This window comes from Jaculus jaculus, chromosome 3 (genome assembly GCF_020740685.1).
Source record: "Jaculus jaculus isolate mJacJac1 chromosome 3, mJacJac1.mat.Y.cur, whole genome shotgun sequence".
NCBI classification, from domain to species: domain Eukaryota; kingdom Metazoa; phylum Chordata; class Mammalia; order Rodentia; family Dipodidae; genus Jaculus; species Jaculus jaculus.
The window spans coordinates 41,639,657-41,648,035 of record NC_059104.1 but is presented as its reverse complement, the minus strand read 5'-3'; positions in this window follow the sequence as shown (position 1 = coordinate 41,648,035).

The following is an 8,379-nucleotide window of genomic DNA, read 5'->3' as shown; positions in this document are numbered from 1 at the left end:
TAAGAAAAACAGAAATTATTTTGAATTAGCACATACCTGAGAGTAAATAGAGGCAAATATTTGATAGCACCAATGCTTAGTTTTGTTTACATTACTATTAATACTCTATGACAATTTGAACATTAACATGAGATAAATGGCTATGCCAATAGCAGGCTGAAAGATAAATATTTACTTCCATGGACATGTAAAACAAAACACTATTTACATCCACATTTTTGCTGACAGTAACCACAGGCGTATATATTCACCTCTCTGCACTTTACCTCAAACCATTTTATTAGATTGTGTCATTCAAATTTCAGCAATGACATTAATTACACCATCTACATTATAGTCATAAATTTCATCCTTCGCTGGATGGCTGTATAAGTTTGTGGAATTTTAAGTCCAATTTACAAACAGAAGAAAGCTGCTTGAATGTTTTCTTGAAATAAAGTTGTTACTGTCAACGCTGACAGCCTGCCTTGCTAATTGTCGCTGCCAGCTTCCCTGCAGTACAAATGTTCACCTCCACAGAACATTAAATGGACCATTAGTAAAAGTCCCAAGAAGCTGGGTTAGGGTGAATGGACTATATTCATTTTTTCACAAATTCATGTAGGATCAAATTGTCACAAAGGTTATTTTTAACTGAATAACTTGATAGGATAAAAAGTTGTTTTTCTAATTTTTTTTTTCAAGTAAACAACTAGGTAAAAAGCCAGGTGACAAATTATGCCAAAGGACTTTGAGAGTTGCTAACATGTGTAGCCAAATTCACCTGGTCATCTTTACTGATGATAACCTGGTTCCAGTGACATCTTAGTCATGACATCATCATACAAGTAAATTCACACTGTGTAAAAATCTCCCACTGGGTGTAACATGTGATTTTAACTTTAACCTACAAATTAATTGTCAGGATATATATTAAAATGGAAAAATACAGGGAGTTAATAATTGATTTTTAATCATAATCTCCTTCACCCTTCCTTTTCCTTTTATGTATGATTTGTCAGTTTGGTTGCTTTCATATAGCAGTGTTTCCTGCTTCCTTAAACATTGTTGGTCATTCTCTCCCATGATCTCATGTAGCACTTTCTAGTAATATATGGGCAGATGATCTGGAAACTGACTTCCTTCCAGATTCAGCCACATCTCTCCATGTTCTGCATTGGCAGGATGTGGTGTCTTGAGCAATAGGGTCTTACCTTTTACCTTGAGCAGGTAACCAAGTGCTTTGTCAGCATCCTGTCTTGTTTTAGGTACCTTATAGGTCTCTCTGATTAATTTGGGTTGTAATCAACTTCTGGTACTTGGTGTTACAAGCCAAGGCCAAATATTTTATGGTTAGGCTTCCTCCCACCCTCTCCAGGGACCTTCTTACTAGATGATCTCCCTATTCTCCTACTGAGGGTTATGCCTTTTAGTGTACTATCCAAAAGTAAGTTTTAATAATTCAGTACAAACAATAAATTACAGAAAACATAATAAATTGTGGGTGTGGAGAATTGCAATTATAAAACAAAAATTCACTTTCAGTCTAGAGGTCTTCAACGAAATATTTCAACAACTGAAGTCTTTCCTGAACACACAGCCTGAACCAGAATCAAAGGAAAAAACATTTTTAACTCTATTTTTAAGATTATTTTAATTTTGTGTCACAATTTTAAACCTGTACAAACACATATAGTTAACCATAATCATTTTTCTGGTATAGTGATAAAGTATTTATAATTTAATTGAAAAAATTCTGTACAATCTACCTGGGAATCATAACCAAATTAAAAAGAGTAGTTTGGGGCTGGAGAGATAGCTTAACAGTTAAGGCTAAGGAAGCCTTAGGAGTCCATACCTGTGAAGCCAAAAGACCCAGGCTCGATTCTCCAGGTCCCACATAAGCCAGATGCACAAGGTGGCACATGCATCTGGTGTTCGTTTGCAGTGGCCAGAAGCCCTGAAGAGCCCATTCTCTTTCTCCCTCTCTCTGTCTCCAATGAATAAATAAAAGTAAATTCTTAAAAAAAAATAGTAGTTTGGTAAAGGGAAAGAGTGCTATTTATTGAGTACACTTCCAATTCCAGTTCTATGCACACTTCCCTTCTCCCACAGTCATAGATGGGTAATGCACAAGTAATTCCTGGAGATACAGATAAACTTATGAGGGCTTGGCTAAAATAGTTACTTCTAATTTGGTAAATTGCATACCTAGAATATAGTGCCATTTATTTTCCAATGATTTTCATTACTTTATATCACCTATTTTGTGTGGGGAGTACAGGGTTATTAAAGCAGGTTGAGTATTAGTTGCCACTAAAGAAATTTGACAAATTATGGCCACATATTATTATGTACTTTATTTTTTACTTCTTATGGAATATCATAATAACTATGAATCTCTTGCTTTAGCTGTAATTACACCTATCTGATTATTTTTGTATTGGGGATTTTTTAATAGCAAGCCACAATAAAATCAAATGCATCAGTAGAAATTTCACATTTGCTTTATTAAACCTATATCTTTAGATATATGTTCAGAAATAATAATAAGCACTGGTAATAATAGGTGAAAATTAAAATAAATATAATAAATTAAATTAAATTTTTCAAAATTGTCTCTTGATTTTGCAAGTATGTGAAGTATAATATTTTAAACATACTTTGCCTGACATAAATTTGTCATTCTAATATTCAAATAACTTCCCCTGTATAAATAACAAAGTTATAATCACATAATTACTACTGATTACTCTGCAAACATGGCCTTGATTACAAAAAAAATTGAATTGTGTAAGTGTAAATATTAAAAACGCTTTATTATTTCACAAAGACAAAATGCAAATGCAAATGTTTCCAGGTGACATTTTTGAAATGTTGATAGTGGAGTAATTGAATAATCCGAATTTCAGTAATCACTCTTCTTTTCCTATTAAAAACATGAATGAATTGGCTGAAAGGAAAATTTCACAAAAGGATGGTAGAGAGTAGTGCAGAGGTGAGAAGTGGGGAGGGTAAGAGAGAAGAGAAGAAGGAAAGGGGAGGAGAAGGAAGGGGAAGAGATGGAAGGGGAGGAAAGCAGAGGAGAGCTATATCAGGGGAGTGACAAGAGACTGTCTTTGCATACACACAGTATAAAAATATAATGAATATATATATATATATAGTGTACTATCCAAAATATAAATATATATATATATATATATTGTGTGTGTGTGTGTGTATTTCAAGTCAAAATTAATTATCGTGTATTTATCAAACCTGACATTCCATTCTTGAAATTAAGTCTGAAGGATAACAGCAAAGGAAAATCAGCAGTGGTGTGCAGAGTTGTTGGGCAAATCTCCTTCCAGCTCCTATTCAAAATCAGTGACTGAGGAACATGAAGCCTTGAAACAACAAAAAGTTCCCAATTTAAGAACACGACCACTATTAAGCTTGTCGTGCAGTTTCACTGGAAAGATAAAGTCAAAGAACATTGTTGTTTGTTTCAACTCAGAGTTAGGTTTTTACAAAAAAGTTTGACACTCAAACTTTTTGGGACCTCATCATGATATTTGCTTATCATTGAAGATATGTGACACTCTGGTATAACCAAACCTCCCTCAAACTTAAAAGCAAGTTCTGGGGAATAAGGTATCCAGAGGAGATGTCTGCAAAATTCTGACAGTTTTCTGGTGTTTCTAAAGGGTTGTTTCAGGGCTGTGGATGGGCACAGGACAAATTTGAGTGGACGCTCACCCCACACTCATGGCTAATGTGAATGCCCTTCACAAGTCAGGGTGGGCAGCTAATGCAGATGGCCGAAGTTAAAAGCACGCTACAGGTGCTTGGATCAAGGGTGACTGGTTTATGGTATTTAAGGACCAGCATTACTCACCATTATCTCCTCACATTTGTATCTAATCCAATGTCAGTGACTATGAACTGCAGAGGAAATAAATATTACATAATTAGTGCAGAAAATTTACTAAAACATGACATAGCTGGGCATGGTGGCTCATGCCTACAATCCTACCACTTGGGAGGCAGGGAGGGGGAGGATCAGCATGAGTTCAAGGTCATGATGAGACTATATACTGAATTCAAGGTCAGCTTGTGCGAGTGAGAACCTACCTTGAAAAACCACCAACAACAACAAGCAAACAAACAAACAAAATACCTATTGCACACCACCACCAAAAATCAAACAGCAATTACCAGAAATCCTGAAGAGGGAGACAATCTTTATCTAGAGTAGGCACTTCATATAAAGTCCAGTTTTATTAAAAATAATACAAATTATAAAAAATAACAGAGTATGCATGACTTCAATATTGGAAATAAGTGTTAATAGAAATTTACTAAAGGTTCCATAGAGGTTAAACTGATATTTATTTTTAATATTTTTAAATTTTTTATTGATTATTTTGTACTCAGTGAATACAGTCAAGTTGGTACCATTGTTATGCTCATCCATGTCCTACCCCCTCCCCCTGGCTCCTACTAGTTAAAGTATATGGGTCATGGATTGTGAAGTTAGCCCATACTTATGGGTAGGAGAAATGTCTCTGCATATTATTTTTAATATTTTTGAGCCAGCATCATATATAATCAAAGATACACTAAATCATTTTGTATAGCCAACAATGTCCTTAATTTTCTGAACCTTGGTACTTCACTGCTCCCAACTGGGATTATATGTATGCACTATCACACATGGTTTATGAAGTGTTGGGTTCAAATGGAGGTATTCCTGAAAATCAGGCAAGAACACTACCAACTGAACTGCATCTCTGGCCCTAGATATATAGATTTATATTCAACAATAAATACATCGAAGAATTAAAGGAAAACCTGTTCAAAGAATGAGATGAAAGCATGATAGCAATAACTCAAGAAATAGAGCATATTTACATGCAAAACAAAACATTTGTATCTTGTCATTAGGATATGTGAAATACAATACTCACTATTATTAGTCAAAAATAAAATTGAGCTGACAGAAGAAAAATGAGTGAATGCTAATTATAAGGAAGAAAACAATGAAGAAAAATGAACAGAAACACTGATTCACTGATTCTTATGATTCAACATTAATTTGAAATAACATAACCAATATGAGACTCCAAGGAGGAATAGAGAGGAGGAAGCAGAAATATTATTTAAAGAAGTGCTACCTAAAGCTTTACAAAACTGATGCAAACTATTATCCTACATATAAATATAAAGAAAATGCTATATTGTGAAGATATAGTATACAACCATTTCCTTAGTATATGGATAAAATTTAAGCAATATTACAAAAAGTATACAATGGGACTAGAAAAATGGTTTCTTGTAAAGTCTACCAACGAAGGTACCATTCTGTAGCCACCTACTTATTCCTAGATGGTCATTTGTTTAAAGCAGCAAGAGACCCTGATGCTCCTGTGAGTGTGCGTGCATGTGTGTGCACGTACACACACACACACAAATAAATATTATTAAAGTACACAGTATTAAAAAGTACTTTTGTAAAGACTATTCTTTCTTTTGTAAATATTTATTTATTTGAGAGATAGAGGAGGGGGGAGGGTAGAATAGGTACACCAGGGCTTCTAGCCACTTCAAACAAACTCCACACTCAGGTGCTGCAATGTGCATCTGGCTTATGTGGCTTCTGGGGAATTGAACCTGGGTCCGTGGGCTTCCCAGGCAAGAATTTTAAGTACTAAGCCAACTTTCCAGCCTCTAAAGACTATTTTTAATTGTCATCCATCTAGTAGAGAGTAATATTGTTCATAGAAAAAAATGCATGGAGGAAAAAACATAAAATCAGAAGGTAGAAAAATATGGTTCCTTTAAGAAATTGGTATTGGATAGAACAAACATAAAAGAAGGAAGAATAAATTGAATAAAGCAATGAAATTGATACTACACTGTAATATATTCACAGAGAAATATATGGTTTAAAAATAAAAATGAATATAAAATATGGCTACATTTTTTTGTTAATGAACACATCAAAAGCTAAATAAACCTAATAGCAAAAGTCCTATTAAATGTATTAGTCTAGGTCTTCTAAAAAGACCAAAGTTGAATAAATATGAACACAATTTACTATGGGATTTGGCTCATGTGTTTACAGAGGCAGAAAAATCCCACAGCAATATGGAAAGTGGAGAAACAGAATAGCTGCTGGTATAATTCAGCCCAATTTTAAGAGCATGGAACAAGCTCTTTTATAATGGCAGGAGAAAGATAGCCACACTTCACTACAGTAGCAAGGCAGATACTCTCATGCCTCTTTGTTCTACTGGAGTATCAGTGAAGCTTTGTTATACCCAACAACACTGCTGAGCATAGATCTTTACTCAGTCTTCTGGTTCTAATTCTAATCTCTACTAGAAAAGACCACACAAAACAAACAGAAAAATAATACATTCTCCCCTATCTAAGCACTACTCTATCTAAGCACTAACTAGTCCAATGTTTGATATAACAATGATATCACTTGCCAATTTGGCATCCATAATCTGATAAAACATTCAAATACATGACCTAAAGACTATGCATGTGCAAATCAGCATGAGAACCAGTTGCTGATCAAAATGAAATATCTGTAAGTGATATCAACATAAATATTACATTATAGCTAAAATATGATTCTAGAAAAACATATTGCAATTCTATTTTGAAGTTATTGCAGGTTTCCTATCACATGTTTCTAGATTGGACTGGAAAAGAAACCAATATCCTCATTCTTCCAATGTCTAATCTGGAAGAAACAGAAATAGAAATGTGAAAAATATCTTTGATGGTACCACAGACCACTCTTAAAATCAACAATACAATCAAAGATTTGCCTGTAGGGTCCAGCACAAATGGCTGAAGAAAGGACCTCTTGTATGTGCAAGCTAGCTTTATACTTGGGAAAAATAAAGATAAATCGACCATAATAGTGAGTAAGTGTTTAAAACTATAGTTGCTTCTAGCTACTTAAAATATCTTATACTTAAAAATATTTTGTAGGACTATAAAGTGAGATAAATATCTTAGTATGATTATCTTTTGTGCATGGATAATTACAAACACATAACCAGATAGATGTATTATAATGTAGCTTTATTTCCTAATTTAAAATTTATAACTTCAAGGACCATTTGAAGTTTAAATGTTACTATAAATATTGATTTTCAAACAAACATTACTAATTCCCTGGAGGGTATGTCGGTACACTTCTAATATGTGATGCTGTACTTAAATAAAACTCTGTCTTTTTAGTAAACTATTATGCATATGTATACCACATATAAACTTACCACATAGATATATTCAATCTAGATACAGTATGGGAAATATGGTATTTTGTACTTCAAATTAAAAAAAATAATATTTTGGTTGGGTTTTGAAAATACTGTTTGGTTCTGATGAACTGAACTTACTTTGTCATAGTCCCAATATTAAAATTGCAAACCGAGTACCAGCACAAGGATGAAGGAGATCAACACAGAGAACTAGCAGCTCCTACCAAATAATCAGATATCCCGAGATACAGAGGCTCCCAAGACTTCATCTTTGAAGCAGACCTAAAATGAACCCAACATGGCTCAGGGAAATTTGCAGAAGAGGGGGCAGAAAGAATGTCAGAGCCACATGTTGGGTCATGATACACAGACATTTCCTCCTACCCATAACTGAGGGCTAACTCCACAATGCATGACCCATATAACTCAACAAGAAGGGGCTAGGGGGAAGGAGGGAGGACAGGGAAGAGGCTAACAATGGTACCAACTTGACTGTATTCACTGAATACAAAACTAATTAATAAGAAACTTCAGTCATAGTGTCTGTTAGTTCATGTTTTCGAAATACAAATTATTTAAAGATTCTATTCTGTTCAATGGTTGCAAATAATTAATAAGCAAACATCTAAACTCTGCTATTATTTCATTCTGATGTCCATACCAGTCAGTAGCATAGGCTTCTGTTTGTTGCTATAGCATTATTTTTATTTAGAACTTTCCAATTGTTGCCAAAAATGTGTCCAGGCAGATTGAATGTGAGTTCTATGGGATTCTTTAATTTTATGGCTATAATTAAGATATAAGAAAGCTCAAATGTGTTTTTCCATTCATGTGGGTGGCAGACTGGAAATATTTCTTTTATACTTTGCTTTGCAAAATCAGTACAAAAAAATTTTATTATACTTATTTGCATAATTATCTCATCGATAACAAAGAACGATGCAGCATTTGTCTTGTCTCTTTAAACGAGAAAAATCAATGACAAAACAAAGCAAAACATATATCAGGCTATGCTAACAATAAGCCAAGACCTTTAATCCCAATATCAATATTCATTAAAGTTTTATATTGCCTCACTTCAGTCTAATTACTCAAATGTTTCATATGTGACCTCTCTTTCTTCCTGACTCCC